We start from the raw sequence: 20375 nt of genomic DNA, 5'->3' as shown, positions 1-20375 counted from the left end.
GTTTTCTGGTGAATGAAACAGCCAGACCACTTTTCATGACAAAGTTGGTAATTAGAAGGCCAATTTAATGGTGAATCAGGCAGAAATATTCAAACCATGACAAATGACTTTAATAATGCAGCTTGCAATGCTCGAACAGAAATAAATTTCACTTCCTCAAACTCTCGCCTTTTTTGGCTGCCTGGAAGATAGAACTGTCCAGGAGGTATTTTGTACCCTTTATTCAGTAAAGCTTTTACTAGATTTTAAGCGACCAAATAGCTTGCAAATGCAAAACATCATTCAACTTCTTATGATTTTTTTTCCTGAAGGTACACCGTGTTCAGAATTCTGAGTAACTCAAGATTTATTTTTCTTCTGTTCTGCTTAGCCCTGCAATAGTGTTTTATTGTTGCCACCCTGACTTGAGGTATTAAAGGGAGCTACATTGGCCTCAAAATTGAAAGCTAATTTTGGTGTTTGTCATAAGTTTGTTAAGACCACATGCATTCCACAGTTTGAAAAATTTCATTATTCTGTCCATGCTGGGGCTTCGTAATTGGATAGTAAGGATGTTCAAAGACTAATTTAGTGAATTGCACAATATTTTAAATGGAATTATGCAGGTTTATGGGTCCTTAGGGGATTCAGCTAGGAGCCTCTCGAGAAAATCTGTTTATCAGTAAATGATATTAGCAGCTTTCACCTAGCTTTTGTCTTCATTAAATTGCTGCTCCCCCAATTGAGGGTCACATCTGAGGCCTGCTTTGATAATTTGTCATTATTGTCTTGTTTATTGGAGCATAAAGTTGATACAGGCCAGGCTGTGCTGTTTATACACAACGTGCAAAGAAGTTTCTATTAACAATTCCACCAGTGCTAAATCAAAGTGGAATTTTTCAGGGTTCAAGAAAGGGGATCATTTGTCGCACTCTAATTTCCTCTAAAACTCTCTGAGTACGTGCCGTGCCCCCTTCTCTCATATGTATAACCATAATGGCCTTGCTAGAGCCAATCCTCGGCAGACTTTTTAAAAAATCCATTCTTATCTTTAAAAATAAGGTTGAGAGTTGGAATTCTTTCTATAGTATTGAGCCATCATGTAAAACCCAATCCATGCCACAGACATCCCTTAAAAGATGGCATTCACCCACAGTGACCATTAACTCTTGCTCTTAAGAGACCTGGGGTTGTAGGTGAGCTATTAAGATTGCTAAGAGCCATACTGTCTGGCGGAGCACAGGCCCACAGACTTTCCAGCGCACTTGTGAGTTCCCGGTCCGGCGATGGATGCGGCATTCCTTGGAAGCCTGTCATGGCGAATTTGAACGAATCCCCGAGGACCTTTAAAATCAGTTGGCTTCCGACTATGCTTTACATGTGGGTTAAGGTGAGGTGTTCTTTGCCAGTGATGATGTGGGATCTGGAACCGGGGAACAGGGCGAGTAGTCCCCATTTTCCGTTCCTCCACCCGCCCATTCGCAGTCCCTATGCCCCCAGGAGCAATACTGTTTCTGTCTCCACAAGGGACGGAGGCTGGCCGGAAGGAAAATGGAAGTTTAGCAGCCAAACGTCACCAGACTTTTGTGGCGCGGCCCGGGAGAAAGGAACTCCGGGGCCCCCGCAACACAAAGGGCGAATTTTCTGTTGGAGCTCACCCAGTTAGTGGCAGCTCCCACAGGTGTTATCAAACACACCCCGCATTCCCTTTGCCTGAACTGCCTTTGGCCCGGCTCTCCCTGGGAGGGAGGGTGAGAGGTCCAGGGCTCCTCCGGGGCCCTAACTGTATCTGCGTAATGTGCCCCAGGGTTTGGGGGATGGAAGGAAGGAAAAGACCAACCCCTCAAAGGTAAAGACAAGTAGAAATACTAAGTTCCACCCTCTTAAGGACTCGGACCTTCCTTACGGAAGTTCTCAGGCCAGGAGCTTAGCCAACCTCTTTTTTATCTACGATTACCTAGCACTTCCACAGCTTTCAAAGATTTATGGTTATTATCGCCATCCACTCACCCACATAATCACCAGCCTTTCACTTTAAAATGGTTAAAAATTGTTTCATAGATTGCAGATCATTAATGTAAATTAGACTATTTCTATATTTGATTTCTTAATTTTTAACAGGAAAAGAACAGCTCTCACACATGCACTCTTTTTTTTTTTTTTTTTACTTGAAAATTTTAAATGGCTCTCCAGACACCTCTTTCAATAACTCTTACCCTCCAAAGCTAGGCTGCCTTTTAATTTCACTTTAAAATAGCTACATTGGGACCATAATATGATTAGAACTAATGAATATGGTGGAGAGAAGCAAGAAAAATTTTATTTAAAATCTTTAAAAAGTATAAATACTTCATGTGAGTAAGGACCTCTGGTTTATCCCAGCCCAGCCAAGGACTCAATTTTGATTCTGAGGGTCGGTCATCTGAGCTCGTCACGTCTCACCTTGCTGGTCTGCTCCAAACGATCAAGACTCCAAAGGCTTCCTCACTGGATGGTCGGAAGCAATTGTGTTAAAATAATTTACCATCTCATAATAATAATGATAATAGTAAAATCGTCCAAGTGAAAAGGCAATAAAAACTTCTTATATATTGGGTCTAATAAAGTCTTGCCTGTTTTTCTGTTAAGGAGCTCTGGACACAGAGAGCACAAGCAGGATGCCACCAAATAGACAATGTATAAAATTGCCAAAATTATTGGTGGATATTTAAATTTTACTTAAAAAAAATTCATTCTTTAGAGTTCTTTAGTCTTGACTAGTTTCTTTCCTTTAAACTGGTTTCTCGAAATTAATGCAGGCATTTGGAATTTGCTTAGTAATCTCCGAAACTTAAGATGGTTTTATCAGAAAGAGGTCGATGTCAAAATCCATTATGTTTTTGCCAAACATAATTCCACCTTCCTAAGACCTTTGCGAGCCCTGGCAACTCCTCCATCCATCGTAACTTTCCCACCGTGTTGGTCTTTCCCTTAAGGCATGGGCACAGCTTGCCACTGCTACGAGATGAGAGGCATTTTTTCGTAACTTAGGAAGGTTGAATCTGATGTCTCCGTAAGAACATTTGGTGAGTTCTTTTGGATAGAGACAGCGAAAACTGTCTTTGTAAAATCAGCATGGTTAGTTTTCCCGAGCTTTGAGAGACAACAGCATATGGAAGAGTCCTGAACACCACCGTCAGTCAAGGACCCCAGGCTACTTTTGATTCTGCAACCTTGGGCAGGTGTCCTCACGACTTGGCTTTATTGCCCTTTGCTGTGGAATGATGGTGTGGACAAGAGGCTTTGGCTTACTGAGCATTCGTCATGGCAGCTTGCGGGCCACCTCAGGAGTTCAGAAAGGTGGAGAGCTGGTATTCTCCCCACTGGTCAGACTGGGCAGATGCGGTCAGCTCCTGCACAGTCCAGGGATCAAAGCTGGGATTCCAGTGCATGGCTGAAAGCATAGAGCTTGGTAGGAAGACTCTAGCCTAAAGGCAAGACTAGGAACAGACTCGTCAGCAGAAACAAACTAAGCTATGTTCATTTTTCTTCTTCTAGCTTTAGAATTCTTATTTTCTGCTTAGACTTGAGTTTACTTAATGCTGCTATGGAATTTTAAAAGCTAGGCATTTCTTTGGCAGTTCTCATATTTGGTGAGAAATGATGAATATACAAAATGCTTTTGGCTTTAAAAGCATTAGATCTTTGCAAGTGGCAGTATATATTGATAGATAGAATCCCGAATTTGGGGCAAAGAAGATATAAAAGTTCTATTCCTTGACCTGTAAAACAGAAAGCTCATTCCTACCCCCATTGTCTTAAGGCTCCTTGCAACTGAAGGACTTATCCATCGCTGTCTTGAATAGCAAACAAAAAAGTTTTGAAGAAAAGAGGATTATAGTCAACAACTAAGCAAAAATAAAACAACACTGTAATTTGATTTAGTTATGAAATTTAGAAATAGCAGACATTTTTGCTTAAATGCAAATAAACACAACTTTGAAGAATTACTTGCCCATTGATATGTCCATGTTTTGAAGTGGAATTTTACTTAATTTAGGAAAAGAAATGTGTATCTGCAGACTCGGTTTTATCTATGTTTCTTGTTGTGAATATGTATCAGCTTGGTTTTCAGAAAACTGACCTCTGAAAAATTTCTCTCCATAAGTGCCCCTGAGCCCAGAATATAGGGTCTTTATTCCCTAAAGAAGCAGAAAATGCCCCAGTGAATTTCTCTCTTCCTCTCTGAATCAGTCAGCACTTTAAAATTTTGTTGTTGTTTTTTTTTTAAGTTGGGAATTTATTTGTATTCCTGTTAATGTGAAGATATTAGAGACTTTTGTTACAAACTCATCAGTGCGGTGTGCTGAGGGCTGGAAACAGGGGCAGGGAGATAAAGGGAAGGTGAGAAACAGAAAACAGGGACAAAAAAAGAGGCCAAAGATTATAGGATGGCTGATAATGTGAAAAGAAGTTCAAAAAAATAAGTAAAATAATAGAGGGATAAGTAAATAACAAAGCAGGTTTTATTGCTCTATTGAACATTTTGATTATGTAGCTTTTGAAGTTATTCATGTTAGCCTAAAAATCATGAGGAGCTGCAGTTCATATGCATTTTTTCCTATACCCAGAGCAACCGTACTCATGAGCATTCTGATCGGTCATTGATATGTCCGGTTCTAGAGCAAGGGGAAGTCTTGTTAAGCATTCCCCAGAGAGAAGAGATCTTTCCCGGGGCTCCTGATGCTCTCTCCTGCAGGGTGAAGAGCCATGTCAACCCTCCCCCGCCCCTCCACATTGCTTCCCCCACAGAGTTTCCCCTCCGTGCCTGCTCACAATTGCCAAGAGCTGCTTTGTTACAAAAAGAAGGAAAATCCCAAGACTGTCATGCTCGTCCCCAGCTTTCACAGCTGTGGGGGCATCTCTTAAAACCATGTCACCAGGGTACCTGGGTGGCTCAGTCTGCCTTTGGCTCACTTCATGATCTCAGGGTCTTGGGATCAAGCCCCTATCGGGGTCCCTGCTCAGCAGGAAACCTGCTTCTCCCTCTCCTACTCCCCCTGCCTAGGTTCCCTCTCTCATTGTGTCTCTCTCTGTGAAATAAATACAATCTTAAAAAAAAAAAAAAAAAAAAAGTCACCCTTGAAAGCTGACCAATCTGTGGGAGGGAAGTGCAGGGGGAAGTAGTAATGCCTCTTCCCTCTCTTGAATATTTATATACTTGCTTCCAAAACTACTCCCTGGTGGCAGTTCCCCCTGAAGTGTTACTTTCGTGTATTGGTGCCGTACAAATGATATTTATATTTTCATAGTAGGTTCACTGTGAGAGGCATCGCAGATATTTCTCAGGACAGCATGTGTTTGAAATTGGGCAAATTAAATGTCTGGCAAAGTATGCGCCATAGAAACACCGCGCCCACAATCCCAGATCAAAAGAAATATTTGGACAAATAATTTTGATAAATGCTGCATAATCCCTCTCCCTCTCGGTTAGCTGCAGTGCACGTTAGTAGATCAAAGCTCTGAGAAGTACTGTAGAGAGGACCATTTCACTGCACTGAACTCAGTTTCCCAATCATCTTAACATGCCTTTCTGGAGTAGCACTTGTGTAGGTGTTCTGTCATTGGTGTGGTGGGGAGGAGCATACCCTTTGGCAAAGACTGGCTGAGGTACTCCGGAAATGAAAGGGACTAACTAACATCCGATGGAACAGCGCAGCAAACAAGAGCCAAGATCTAATAGCAATGACAAGAGATATGATCATTCCATTTTCTAATCTCACTGAAAAACCCACTCACCATCTATTCAGGGTTGGTCAACAGAAAAATAGCCCTAACAGTACTGCCTAGAAACACTGGGGCAAAATTGGCAACCAGAATTAAACTGAAATATGCTTTTGAACTGTGTAAGCCGAAAAAATACTAGAATTTGCCTTGGCTACTTAATCGTTAGGTCAAGCAATAGAATTTATTATATCATCATTTCTAATACCCAAATTACTATTCATATTTTTAAAGTCAGTAATGAAAGATGTTTCTGAAGTTATCAGGTTGATAAGTCATATAGTGAGTTCCAAATTAACCTTAGTCTTAGGGGGTCATATTCCATGCTTCAGTTTTTTCAAATAAAATTATAAAAGTATGACCTCTAAATCAATGAGATGACATATCAATTAAAAAAAATTTCAAGTCCTCCTAGAAATCTGGCAACTGTTTTCTAAATAGTATGGAGAAATTATTAAACAGTCACCCCTTCCATGCACCACACCCTCAGCAAGTTGGAGAGGTTGCCAGCAAACGTAGATAGGTTTCGTCCTGCATTACAGCTGAAGACTTGACCATGCAATGACTTTATACAGTGTGAGACCGAATTTTTTCACAAGCTACCTTGCTTAGTGAAATTGGACAATTTATCACACAATGGCCTGCAGCAAATTTAGTATATGCAAGTGATTCGTTTGTCTCTTCCCCAAGCAGCTTTGATGCAGTTGGGTAAGAGTGGCAGCAGAAACAGAAGGTCACTTATAACACAAACTCTCTAGGGAACCACTAATGGGCTATTGACCCTTTCCCACTCTAGGTCGATGTGTCATATTTGATTCTGGTTTCTTGAGATGTAATTTCCAAGTGGTGATGGCTCAAAGTCTACACAAGATGGGTTGTCCTTTCAAGTTTTAAGCATGGCATTATTCACAACATGAATGGCAGGTGCCAGTTGATTGGACTGGAGATAATTTTACCATTTCCATGAAGCCCCAAGCCAAAGCAAAAACACACTATCGACAACATTGGTTAAGTTAATAACCAAGTGTAAATTATATCTCCACTTTTATCCTTAACACGCTTCCTTCTCTCCCCGCTTAGCTTATTTCCATGAGATCTGGGAAACCAAGTCAACATTTTTGGTATGATGTGTCACAAATGTAAAGAATTCCTTCTTCTTTCTTTCTTTCTTTCTTTTTTTTGTTTACCAACTAATGACTTTTAATGCATTGCCATCAAAAAATCTATGAAGGATGTAAAACTATTTCAGATAAAATGTTAGGTTCGTTCAACAAGCCCTAATGAAAGGGAATTGGTGCAGATGATCAGAAATGTCTAATGGGCCACTTTTTTTTTTTAATTTAAAATGACTTTTTTTTTTTTTGTCCCTAATAGAATTCCCTTTATGCACTGCATGAAAATTGCTAGGTGTTTGAGAAGCGTAGTCAAACCAACACATTATCCACGTACACCGTTTTCTCTAACCATAGAGGAAGGACCAAAGAACGTTCTGAGAGGTGGGAGGAAGCCAGCATGGTGAGGAAGTGTTTTTCTTGGCTCAACTGTATGCTGGCAATTCAGGGACTGTTGTTGGGGAAGGGTGGGGGCTTTGTGAGGTGGGCTAGTGGAAGTGGGGGAAAGTAAGAGCTGCCGACCTACAGGACGAAGAAGATACGGTAGAAGGAAGGCCTCTCCTCGCGGTCCAACAAGGGTGCAGTTTCTACTTATTCCTCACCCTAGGCTGCTTGCAGCAGGCATCAAAAAGGCAGATTTCTCTCACACTCACGTGTGTACCCCATAGCTGTGGGAGTGTGAGCTCAGACACAAGGGCGTGGTTGGAGTAGAACAACAACAGGAGTTGGAAATCAAAAGTTTCCTTGAATTTTCAAGACCTCGGGCCACGGTAGTAGGTTTAGAAAGCAGGTATATAACAAGCTCTCAATTTCTGGTGCCAGTAAACTTAGTTTGCAATCATCGATTTAGAAAAAGGGAGGTTTTAGCTCTCCGAGACCCACTAAATTACTGAGCCAAGCCAATTTATGATCTTCCGTGTGTTGCTGCAAAGAAAATTCTCCCTGCAGGTAAACTGTCTATCTCGAGCCAGAGTTATTAGAAGCAATTTTATGAGTAGGATCATTAATTATGACCTATGAAATTTTAATAGGTACCTTCTTCGGGTCGTCTATAGAAGCGGAGATCAAAGTGCCTCCAAACCATTGACACAAACTTGGTCATTGGGAAGTCTGACAAGCTTGCGAGGATTTGGGATCTCTCTGTATTCTTTTCTTTTCTCTGCTGATATTCTGTGAGAGGATCCACATACATGCATACGTACACGGGTACATACATACACAGGCACACAACTACGAGCACACCTACGTACACATTCTTCCACAGATTACTATTTACTTAACCCTGGTCGTCGTAACAGACCTCATTTTTAAAATGTATTTGTATTTTTTAAGGGTACTAATTTCCTCTTTTAAATTATAATTAAGAGAACGCATGGTGTCGTTGAAATGAACATGAAATAACGTACATTGATCCTAGGTCTGTCATATAACAGCAATATGCCCATGGGCGACGGACTTCACCAAGCTGGGCTTGGTGTGAGCTGCTGGTGTGGCAAGTGAGTTAGTTGGAAAACAGAGCTACGTGTTTATTGACATGTTTGTCTTTCAAATCTAAAATTCTATGGAAACATGTTTCTGTAGATTCCGGGGAAATGGGGATAATAACAGTGCCTGCCTTCCAAGCTTGCTGTGAAGACAGAATGAGATAATCCTTGTGAAGCACGTCAAAGGGTACCCAGCACACAGTACACATCCCACAGGTGTTCATTCTTCTCTTATCATCTTCCCCATGGGAGGGAACACAGGCATTTACAAAGAAAAACTATTCAAAATTCTCTAAAAAGTGGAATAAGTAAAATTGAAGATCCGTCGTCTGGTGCATTGGGTGTTCTGAAGCTCTAGAGTGACGAAGAGGTGCTGTGGGTGTTACACGTGTGTCAGAGCTTACTCCCAGCCCCCCCAAAATGACACTTTTTTCCTCTCTCTCTTTTTTTTTTTTTTTTTTTTTGCTCTGCACACATGGAGAATAAAAGCTCTTCAAGCAATGAGAAGGAAAAGAAGGCAAGGCAAGGCAAGAAAAAGAGAAAACCGGGTGCCCCTGGATGCCCCTCTTAGTGCCCTATTAAAATTGATTGGAGGATCTAAGGTCTTAGGGGAGAAATCAAAATCATGGGACTCACCCGTCTAGTTCTCCTTGAGACCAGGCTGGTCAGATGAACAGTCAAGCAGATCACTCTCTTCCATATGTGATAGAAATAAGTAAAAATGATTTTGCTATTTATGTCATTCCTGAGTCTAGCATTAAAAAAATGGTACATTTCCTATCGTCTATCTAGAAGTTTTCTATGCTTAACTTTTGTTAAAATTACAAAGTACTCTCAAAACCCATCAGCCGTCTGGTTAAAATTATTTTCATTTTTTTAAATGAATAGCTTACAGGTCAAACCATTGCTTTGTACTTAGCTCTCATGTCTCAGCAGCGTATCAGATGGATGACTAGTATAACCTGTTAGACGGGCTGTCCTTGGTAGTCTAGCTCCAACTAGAGCAGTACTGGTGCCGTCATGTTCAATCCCTGTCTTCTCTAGACCCTTCCACTGGCATTGCCAATGGCCTCCATCTGCAGGAAAGCGTCTCTTGAGTTCCACGGTCGTCCTGACCTGGTCAGAAGGTCAGTGCCAGTCTCTGGCCACAGCGGCAGCTTAGGGGTCCTACTGCCCTCAAGCTCATCTCTGTTATCCCTTCCCCGCTTTCCTCACACCTTTGGCCTAGACCACAGACTGGATTTCTGCCTTAATTTCCCTCCAGTTGCAGCTGGAACGGGAACTTTTGTCCTACTACTTGAGTGACATGGATGAATCTATCAACCCAGGCGGGAGCTGAGCTGATGCCGAGTGGACCCAGCAGCTACCTGGCAGGGTTTGATCTGACCTGCTCCCAGATGACAAGTGCCTTGTCTGTGTATTTGCATCTGGACTTATCCAGCTACAGACCAGGCTCAAGAATGCCCCTGTGTGCAAGGATTGGTCTCTAAAACAGGTTCCATTTCTCCAAACTCTTTTTTTTACCTTGCCCAGGCTCTTCCTCATCACCAGACAGGGCCACTGTCACCAGACAGGGCCACTGACCCTTCTCTAGGCTCTTGAGTCAGATAAGGAAGGCTATTACCTCTATCAACCTTTGCTGCTTCTCCACACTATCTTAATCACCACCAGCAGGGAATGGGACACCACTAACTTGAGCTGTCTTTCCCCTCTGTAATGCTAACATAAAAGCTTTCAAGAACTCACTGTTGTCACTCCTCACATCCTTCTTTTTATAATCACAGTCACTCCTTGATCATACCAAGGCTCATTCTTACTCTGGATGATGCTTTTATGACCCTGTTGCATATCCTTCACCACCTCTTGGAAATGCACTCCAGAGAAGATGGGATGTCAAGTAGGTGACAAGTAATGGCAGTTTGCTGATTTCTTGGATGAATTGAACCAGTGAATATTCAAGGACGATATTTTATAGCTGTCTCTATTTTCATGCAGAGGAAGGGTCATTGGCTTGCTTACCTTGCAGGCTATTGAGTGGACCAAATGAGATTAAGTACATAAAACCACTCGTCTAGTCTCAAGTGCCATACAGACGCAGTTACTCAATATAGTTGAGCGATATCCATTCATTACTAATTTTAGTTTCCAATATGGCATTGGATTTATTTATTCTGTTTAGGTAGTAGACACAAATTTCTCAGAATATAGACGTCCATGAAAGACTGTAACTTTCTATTTCTAAAACCCCATCTAATCTCTGCTCTGAGCCCTATTCCACCAGGTAACAGAGTACTTAATTTTCATCAAACTCTGTTCAATGGGTGTTTTCCGACATTTCAGGATTTCCCCTACCACACTCTCCCCAGGCCCCATTTACACTCTGGGGAGCTTATCACCCAGCCAGGCTGCAGGGAAAGAAGGCAGGAGAGAGACTCCTGGTTTTCAGCTGACGTCACGCTCGCTCTGGCACCCACGGCTGACGCTGACTTCCCATCAGCCTCCGGCACACCTTGTCTCCTTCCAGCCCATAGGCCCCCTCTCCAGCATTCGATTCCTCTTTCGGGGTCATGAAAAGCGTTTGGATTCCTTTACTCAGCACAGCTAGAGATTTGAGAAACTGACGCCGTGTGCTGAAAAAACACCACATCACTATTTCCAATACCCTCGTGCTCCGCAAGACCCGAGCAATACAGGCTAAATCCTTGCTTTTCTGACTCATCTCCACCGTCCAAGGAAATTTTTAGCAAGGGTGGGACAAGCTTACAGAAAGTTCAGGCAGTATTCTTCCCAAGTCTATTGTTTGGCTAGGTGAAACTCTGGCTCTCATATTCCAGTGCTCAAGGTTTTGAGCCTAAAATTCCCTCCTCAACCAACAGCTTCTGTTAAAACTGAACAAAACTCCATCTGAAGAGCTAATGCTTTCTTACTTCTTTTTCTCAAAGCAGTTTGTTCCAGATGCTGCCTGCAATGAGGGAACGAGTCCTACGGTAAAAAGAATTGTTCTCTATCTAGATTGTGCGGGAATGACATAGGGGTCTATATTTTCAAAACTTATCAAAAAAACAAAAACAAAAATAACCCTCATTGAACTCTGTTCTTAACATGTGTGCCTTTTCTTATATGTAAATTATACCTCAATCACGCTGATTAACAATATTTAGATAAATGTGTGCACACATACACACACATTCTTGAAATATTACTCCCATTACATCCATCAGCTTGCCTTCTTTCCTAATAGGCATATCTTAACTGTATTATAGAGATTAAAATATGCCTTTTCTAATTGGAAGATTTTTTTTTTCTTTATGGCATTCCTTTAATGCTTGATCTTTTGTACTTTAGCACTACATCAAATTTACTCTCCTCATTCCCCATTTTTCCTTTCCATAATTTGGATTTTATTGGCTTACGCCAGCTACTTTATTTTTGCTCCGTCTATGACATGCATGTTGCTATAGTTTGTTTCATAGACATTTGCGCTGAGGGGGGTGAATGAGAGCATACTCCAGGGACTACTTGGATATTCCAAATGTAATGATTAACATCATTGGATTGAAGGTCCCTAACCCCACACAGGCAACAGACGTTTTCTATGGCATGACTGTTTCTCCATCTCAGTGTCTTTTTCTTCCCAATAAAAATTTATTAATAACCCACATTTTTGTAAAAGTCATTAACAAAATGTTAAAAAATAATTTTTGGCCCCCAAATGACTTGACTGGTAAGAACATGAAACACACAGGATTTGTACTTCTGGTTTGTCATAGAGGTGTCGAATATCTGTGGGTGGTCTTGAATGAAACGAGGGATTCTTAGGTTCTACTTTTTTTTTTAAACCATTCTTGAGACATTTTCATTCGAGTATTTATAAAATGACAAAATTGTCACATTCTCATATGCCATCTGCTTATCACTTATGGTGTCACATCAAAGATACGCCTCCTCTTCCCAGCACTTCTTTCCAATAAATAATTTGTCATGATGATTGTGTTCTGTCTGGGGGGCACTTTTTTTAAGTCAACTCAATGCTCTTATGTTACTCTACATAACATAGTAAAAGGAATCAGGTTGGTTGAATATCAGCAAAGATCAAGACCACAAAGATTTCCTGTGATTATTTCTGTGCACACAGTCATCGAGCATGTCAATTTCAAAGACAATGGTAAAGTATCAATCCCAGACTCAATTCAAAATTATGACTATGTGTTGCTTTTGGCTTGAGGCCCATCTTTTTATGATTCAAAAAAGAAGACTGCCTCTAGGAGAATACATACGCATTTCAAAGAACCAATGTCCTTTTGCGAATAGGACGCTACTGTTTGCGTTCCTGTACGGCCAGAGGCCTTTCCACACTACGCATGAATGGCGTTAGTTCTTTTGTTGACTGTTTCCGTTGGTTTTTACAACCCCGACGCTGAGACTCCTTTAGGAAAGTAGCTTCCCTTTTTTACACAGCATCTGCTGTCACGGCTGCTCTTTCCACTGCTCTGATAGTCCAGCATCTCTTGCGCTGCTACAGAAATTACAATAAGCAGCTTTTCAATTTTCCCCCATTCGTCATCTGAGGATTAAATTCCCTATAACTGCTCCTTTTCCAGAAAACATGCTGCTTCTGTTAGACGCTCAAAAGAGACAGGAGGTCATTACTGATTTCTAAAGTGATCAGAAAGAGTTTTTAAAAAAAGAAGAAATTTTTTCTCCAGTCTTATTGAGAAATAATTGACATACATCGCTGTATATGTTTAAGGGTTACAGCCTGACGGTTTCATTGATGTATATTGTGAAATGATTATTGCAATTAGATCAGTTAATATCCAACATCTCCCACAGATTGAATACAAAGAAAAGAAAGCAGAAAAGAAAAAAAAATTTCCATCTACTCTTTTCATTCCACAATTTTAGGTTGGGTTAAATTGTATCCATGTGAAAAATACCAAGAAATATCACTGAAAAATGTATTTTCTTTTCATGTATAATGTTGAGTTCTCCACGCATCCACATGTAAATTATAGCATAGATATTTATTTAAAAAACTGAATCACTGAAAGGTCATTATATGTCTTTTTTGTTGTTGTTGCTAGTTCTTTTGTAATGACACTGGGTGCCAGGAAGTGCCAATCATTCTCCAGGGAGTTTGAGGGGATCCAGGGATCTGGAAGTAACTGATAACATCACAAAGATGTGAGTAGACCAACTGCATGCTAAAGTTGACTTTAAAAATAGTGAAAACTTGTAAAACTGATATCATTATCACCAAAATCATTTATTAAACAGCCAACTGAACATGATGTCTGGCCTCTATTTTGCAAGAGAAATTTTTGCCAATAAACAACTGCTCACTTAATCAGCCTCGGCAATCACAATTCCCTGATGATTACAGAGGGGTATCTGAATTTGGTGAAATATATTTGGACTTCTGGTATTCTAGGTCATTGACACATGTAATATTAGTGGCTTTCTTCTGTTCCTTTCAAATCCAAAGTATTTTTGATGAAGAATCAAATGATTTATGTTGACCTTCATCTATCACCTGGAAAAGTTGCTCTCAAAATACAAGTATATTTGCTGCTTTGTATTTTTATGGGTAGTCATGTATATTACTGCTACTACCACTATCCATATTGTATTGAGCCCTAAGTCACTCAGAATTAACTATTCAAAAGCATTCATGGTCAGTATTTAGTTTCTTTATTATATATAATTTTGTGAAAATGAGGCAAAGCCCAAAACCTAACTTGCATTGAAACATAGGAGTGGGCAGGTGAGAAGGGTGATGGTCAACAGAGACACAGCCAAATTCCATTTCTTCACATAGAGTAAAAATGTATCTCTATGATAATCACATTATGATTTTGAAAAATCTTGAATTATTTTCTCTGTAGCTTTGAAGTATTCTCAAGTCAAGTTTGAAATAATAACCTTAGTGAGTAGGTTCACCTTATAATTAATGAAATTATTCCACATTCCAGAGAGCCAAATATTATTACTGGTTTTCACTTCATATTAGTAAAGGTACAGGTTAAAGCAAAAAGAGTCAACCTAACACAGAACATAATTCTCCTTCTTCTATAATATTTTAGATGTCCGTATCCTTAGAAAAACTTAAGTTCATCATATTTGTTGGCAGAATGGACCCTAAAGATGGCTTCCAGTCTTAATTTCTCAAGATTATTGATGGAGAATTACAAAAAAAAAATTTTTTTAAGCAGTTCTAATTAATTTCAATAAATTTCAAATCATAGGCTGTAAACAAAAGACAGCTTTGCTAGATGCAAATATATGCAGAACTATTTGGTGTGGTTTCCGTCGTGGAATCCATTACCCTGGTTGAATATGAGAATGTATCTTCTCTAAGTGGGATTTCTATTCATTCTGATTTCCTTCATTCTTTGGAGATGGATAGAAATCTCCTGAAGCTCTTTTTTCAGATGGATATATTTAAGATTAAAAAAAGAAAAAAGGGAAAAGACTTCAACATAACTTTGGCTTGAAATAAAACCCCTAGTTTTCATAGTCAAACAAATTTGAAAATGGAAGTACTGAAAGAAAGAGGAATTGAAACGTGGCCCGTTGGTTTCACTGTGAGATCACAACATTACTTTGAAGCCTCCCTGAAACACTGGATCATCCTGTGGTATTCCCAAAGAAAGTACAAGAGAAATTGATTGGTTGATGCACAGCCGACGCCCTCCCAAGTAGTTCACTGCAAAGTAATGCATATTGAAAAAGACCGTTTAAAGTTCCCACATTCTAATGGGTCTGATGGGCTCTGAATTAGCTGGCATCTTTTGCGAGAAAGATCTCGGCGTCATTATGAACGGCTCAATTAAGATGTCTGCTCAATGGGCTACACTGGGCCAAGAAAGTGAATAGACTGCTGGATGAATTAATAAAGGGAGAGATAATGTGGAAATATTATAATGGTCTGCATAAACCTTGATGAGTGGGGGTAGTTTCACTGCCTCCTGCCTAAATTTAGGTGAGTAAATCAGCTTCTCCTGTCATGGATCTCTTGACTCATTTCCAGAGGAACTCTCTGGGTACAGTTTTCCTGAATCTGGGAGGCGGTAGCCAGGTGCCTGTAACACCAGAAACATCATTCTTACCACATCTGTTTGGCTGCTGATGCCTTTGGATGGGGTCTGCTCACCTTTTTTCTTCTGACTCAGCAAAGGCAAACTTCCTGCCTCTTTATAAGGTGCCATGAACACTGGGAAGAGGAGATGTGATGCTACCCAGAAGCCCAACACCCCAGGAGCGGCCTATTTAGAAATGCTTCACAGATTTGTGATCTTGTCTTAGAAGCAGGTTCAAAAAATTTTTGGATGCTTCAGAGTTTTCCCTAATTTTAATGAAACATTTCCTACTGCAAGCTCTACTAAACCCATCTCATCTAAGCCATATCTATCTTTTCCAATGGCCCTTGCCTCAGAATAAGGAAAACCAATAGTTATACATAATTGAGCTCCTCAAGCCTTCCCTTGTGTGAGAAAATTCACCTTCCTTTGAATAAAAAACCTACAAGAATTTGAAAGAAGACAAAGTCAGTCTCTTGTCCTCTCAATCTTCTCCAAGTTCACACACATCTGTCATGGCTGTATTATGTGTGTGTGTGTGTGTGTGTGTGTGTGTTCACGCACGCGCGCATGCATGTGCATACATCTTCATGTGTTTTGTGTGTGATGTGTGTATTCTTAGTTTTGTGTTACCTATTATTAATGGTTCTTCCCAGCAGCTCAGTTAAGAAATGAATTTCCACAGGAAATGTTGAAAACAGATAGACCACAGTCACCCGCAATTACCAAATGAGCTGGTAACAAATTCTCCCATCAGGTTATAGACAGAGCTAGAAACATTTTTAATCAAAACCAATTAGCATCCAAAATTTTTTAAAAATGAGCAACTAACATCTCATATAATTCTAAAACAACCTTGAAAAACTTAAAGCCTGAAAGAAACAAAAGTCCTAGAAAATTTAAATAATCTAACTGGGCCATTTTTAGCCTCCAAGGAGAAATTAGTATTAGTCCCTAAACTTTCATACTAATGTTTAGTCCACTGGACCAGTACTACTCTGTTAGTAACTGGTACAGAAATTGAGAAAAATGGTATAAAAATTCTTTTAAGGATATTATTTATTTGAGGGAGACATGGAGAGAGGGCAGAAGCATAAGCGGGGGTGGGGGAGGGGCAGAAGGTGAGAATCTTGAAGCAGACTCCCCACGGAGCAGGGAGCCCAACATGGGGCTTGATCCCACAACCCATGAGATCAGGACCTCAGCTGAAACTAAGAGCCTGACGTTTAACCGACAGAGCCACCCAGGCATATAACTTGTATAAGGTTATATACACCCGGGGGAAAAAGTTGTATAACAATTTGGCATATGCCATGACGACCAAGAACATGATTTTGTATTTTCACCAAAATATCAGTCTGTGGTAGTTTGAGGATTCAAAACAAATGAAGAAAGAAAGACACTGTCCACCATGGCTACTTTAAAGGCTGGAGTCCTAGACTCTGTGAAATCCTAGCCGGCGAAGGAGTGATTTAGCATTTCAGTCAGGATCTGCTCTGCACTTTCAGGTTTAGCCTCTGAAGCTCCAGGTAAGAGAGACAATAAGCAAATCGACATGAAATCAAAACACATCCACATGGGAATGCTGAGACTCACCCTGCCACACTTTGACATATTAATATGTTTCAACTTCCTATTTCCCTCTAGTGGCTCTGGGTTCAGAAAATTGAGGAGGGCCTGAGAGACTGAACACAGCAAAAAGCAAGATCAACTAAGTGCCATCGCCTTCCTCTCAAGCTGGTGAATAAAAATCTTGAATTCTTTTTGGTATTCCTGTTTGATTTGGGGTTAGTTTCTGTTTTCTTTTGTGTTTTTTTTTTTCTTACTTGTAAATTACTTGTATTATTTGAGTTTCATCAACAGTGTAATTGAAAAGACTATAATGCAATATAGTTGCATACTGATTTCTTAAGATTAATAATCATAACCATAGGGATCACCAAGAGAGGGAAGAGGGTAAAATATCATAGAGAACTAAGAAATAATAAAAAATTTTGTTGATAGTTTAAAATTCTCTCGTTTTGAAGTGGGATTGTGCTGCTGGTAACTTCTATCAGATATCAAAGAGTTAATATCCACTTTTTGGAGACATGTTTACCAACGTGAATGCAGAGTCGGTCTAAGTGTGATCCTTCGGAGCATATTGATAAAGGAAATGCAGAACAGCATTGATCTCACTCCTGCCAAAGTGCCCAGGCTTCGATCCACGTCCATATTGACCCCATTCCCAGAACAAATTGTAACAAAATTTACACAACAGCAACTTCAAATGGCTTCAGTTATGCCGACTAGGATGATCAAGGAGAAGTTGATTTTCAAGTTGTGTCAATATTTTATGCTGAAAATATTATGGTTCCTGTCAAAACAGGGAGACAATAGTAGAGATGCATTTGATCAACAACTTTTATTCTCTCTTGGGTTAACAAAGTCATACATATCCTCCCCGTACAGTTCGAGCAAAAAAGATTTTAAGAGTTCTTGTGGAGGGAGGGAGAGATACAATGTTGAAACCAACTAGAATCCCTAAATGAAGACTATGTATTTCACATGTGGATATTTAGTGACATGGAAAGATGTTTATAAAATGTTAAAAAGAGACAGGTTGTATAATGTGATTCTATTTGGCAGATACATACGCATTGGGGAAAATAATCTAAAAGATATATATTCCAGAAATTTAATAATGGTGTTATCTGAGTGATAGTATTACTATTGCTTCTTTTTCTTTATACTTGTCCATGTTTTCTAACACAGGTTTCCCCCACTCTCTGAAAGAAGAGTGTTCCTATGAAATTTTTGGTAAGCCAAAGTGTCGTAAAGCCAAGAAGCAATGGCCATTATATGGAAAAGGTTTGGAATGTCCCCAGACCCCCCCAAAAAATAACCTCTCTTAGGCTTTCCTGATACCTTAGGACACATCTTGCTAGTGGATGTACATAATACATGGAGAGAAAGTGCAGATGCTCACAGACACAGTTCCGGGTCTGGTGGCTTGATGCTGACAAGCTGGGGGAAGCTCCTTGGTCCTTGGAGTGTTCACTGTGTCTACAACAGCTCACTGAAAAACAAACACTGAATGCTTTCTTTTATCTTTTTGTCTTTTTTTGTGTGTAAAAGTGAAAATCCTCTTTGGATTTCTCATGATTAGTGAAAATAGGAACTAATGAAGGTTTTCCAAAAAGCGAAGTTGCACATTGGGAAGTTTTGAAAAGCGGGCAATGCCTGAATTTTTATCCTAAGCATAAACTTTCCATTTTCCTTTATTTCCCCCCATATTCCTTTAAAAAAAAAAGATAGAAGAAATACTTTCATCCATTTTAGAGGTGGCAAAATTATCTACACAATCTGCTCTTAACATTTCTGCAAGTAGGAGCTCATCTAAAAATATTCAAAATTGTGCTAAGGTGTTATAATGAGAGGTCCCTCTCCCCCCCAAAATGGAAAACGTGCTTCCTTTCCTTTCCCATGTCGCAGAAGCTTTGCAAATACCAGCAGAAGCAAGTGTAAGAATCAGTAATTGAGTTATTGAAAGAATATAAAAAAATAAAAATGTATGTGTCGAAATGTATAAAATTGTCTCAAAGTAAGTAGAAAACTCCGTTCTTGAAGCGTATAACAAAGAAAAGTCTGGAGAGCTTGACGGAGTGTTCTTGGTCAACTAAGTGGCAGAGCTACAAGTTTTAGAATGTGATGGATCTTGGTGTGATTTCTGTCGCCCTCAGACTTACAAGGCAAGTTGCTTAACATCTCACTGTTTTCTGTTCCATCAAATGAGGATGATAGTAATAACCACCTCATCGAGATTTTAAATAACCCTGTCAGAATCTGTGCTGAAGGTTTATCACATTGCCTTACACGTGTTGAGCCCCAGTACATCATCCCATAAAAAGTTATTATTATTAGAGAAATGTTTACATCATATCCCCTCCAGATTCTCCCACAACCAACATGATGCTCATTTCTCTGTCCCTTCCTTGGCCCTCCTCCCATTTTGGTCCAGGTAACAGGTTCTATCTCCACACCATAGTCTTTGTACATAGAGGGGAAGCCATTTCTCCCCCTCTACCGACATTTTCTGTGGGGAAAATTGAAGACAATATATTCCACATCCATTATAAGGAAATGCCACTGGGCCCAGTGTCCTCAGGGGAAGTAAGAAATTAAATATAATAGCGATGTTAGTTGGGGATAGTAGAGTGATATCTATAATCTGTTCTAAACGGTCCTGAAATGTAAAATTGCCTCTAAACATCGGAGGAAGTCATAGAGGACCACTGTAGGGAGCAAGCAAGAGCACTCTGAATTTTACTTAACCCAATTTGGTCACGTGTAGCTCTTAGATGCTTTTGGTGGACAACAGCAGCCCCCAAAGACATCTGAAGCAGGTAAGGATTCCACTGCCGCTCCTGCGCAGCTTTATTGAGCTTTATTGAGGAAACTACTCTAAGCCCAGTTCTTCCGCACATTCAGAGTTTGGTTAAAGAGGCATTCCTTAGGAGGTAAGCCTCAGTATACTTGACACAGTCTGTTCTGTGACCCCAGTGTGCCTTCAGGCGATCATGAAATGTGACCGCGTTCTTGCAGCAGGTGTCCATGACCCTTCTAGGTGGGATCAGGTGAGCAGCAGCCCGAACCAGCACCTGAGCTCAGGGCCATTTGGAGAATCATGGCTTGTGCTGAAAGGTCTTGGCTATAGACATTGCTGGATTCTTCATCCGTGTTCATACCAGAGGAACAACCCAGGGGGGGGATATCCTGTAAATATTTCAGGCATTTCGCATGTTTTTGCATCCTTCACAGTGAAAGCCCATTTCCGACGTTAAACAGAGTAAGCAACAAGCCATTCATCTCATTACTAACAACCCACTCTTGACACTGACCATGTTCATTAACATCACCTTCCATAACGGTTGGAACATGGGTAGTTTTTCTACGCACCTCAGGGTAGCCATCTCCGG

Source organism: Martes martes (assembly GCF_963455335.1).
Source record: "Martes martes genome assembly, chromosome: 3".
Classification (NCBI taxonomy): Eukaryota; Metazoa; Chordata; class Mammalia; order Carnivora; family Mustelidae; genus Martes; species Martes martes.
The sequence above is the reverse complement of the archived record's forward strand: the minus strand, read 5'-3'. Positions refer to the sequence as shown.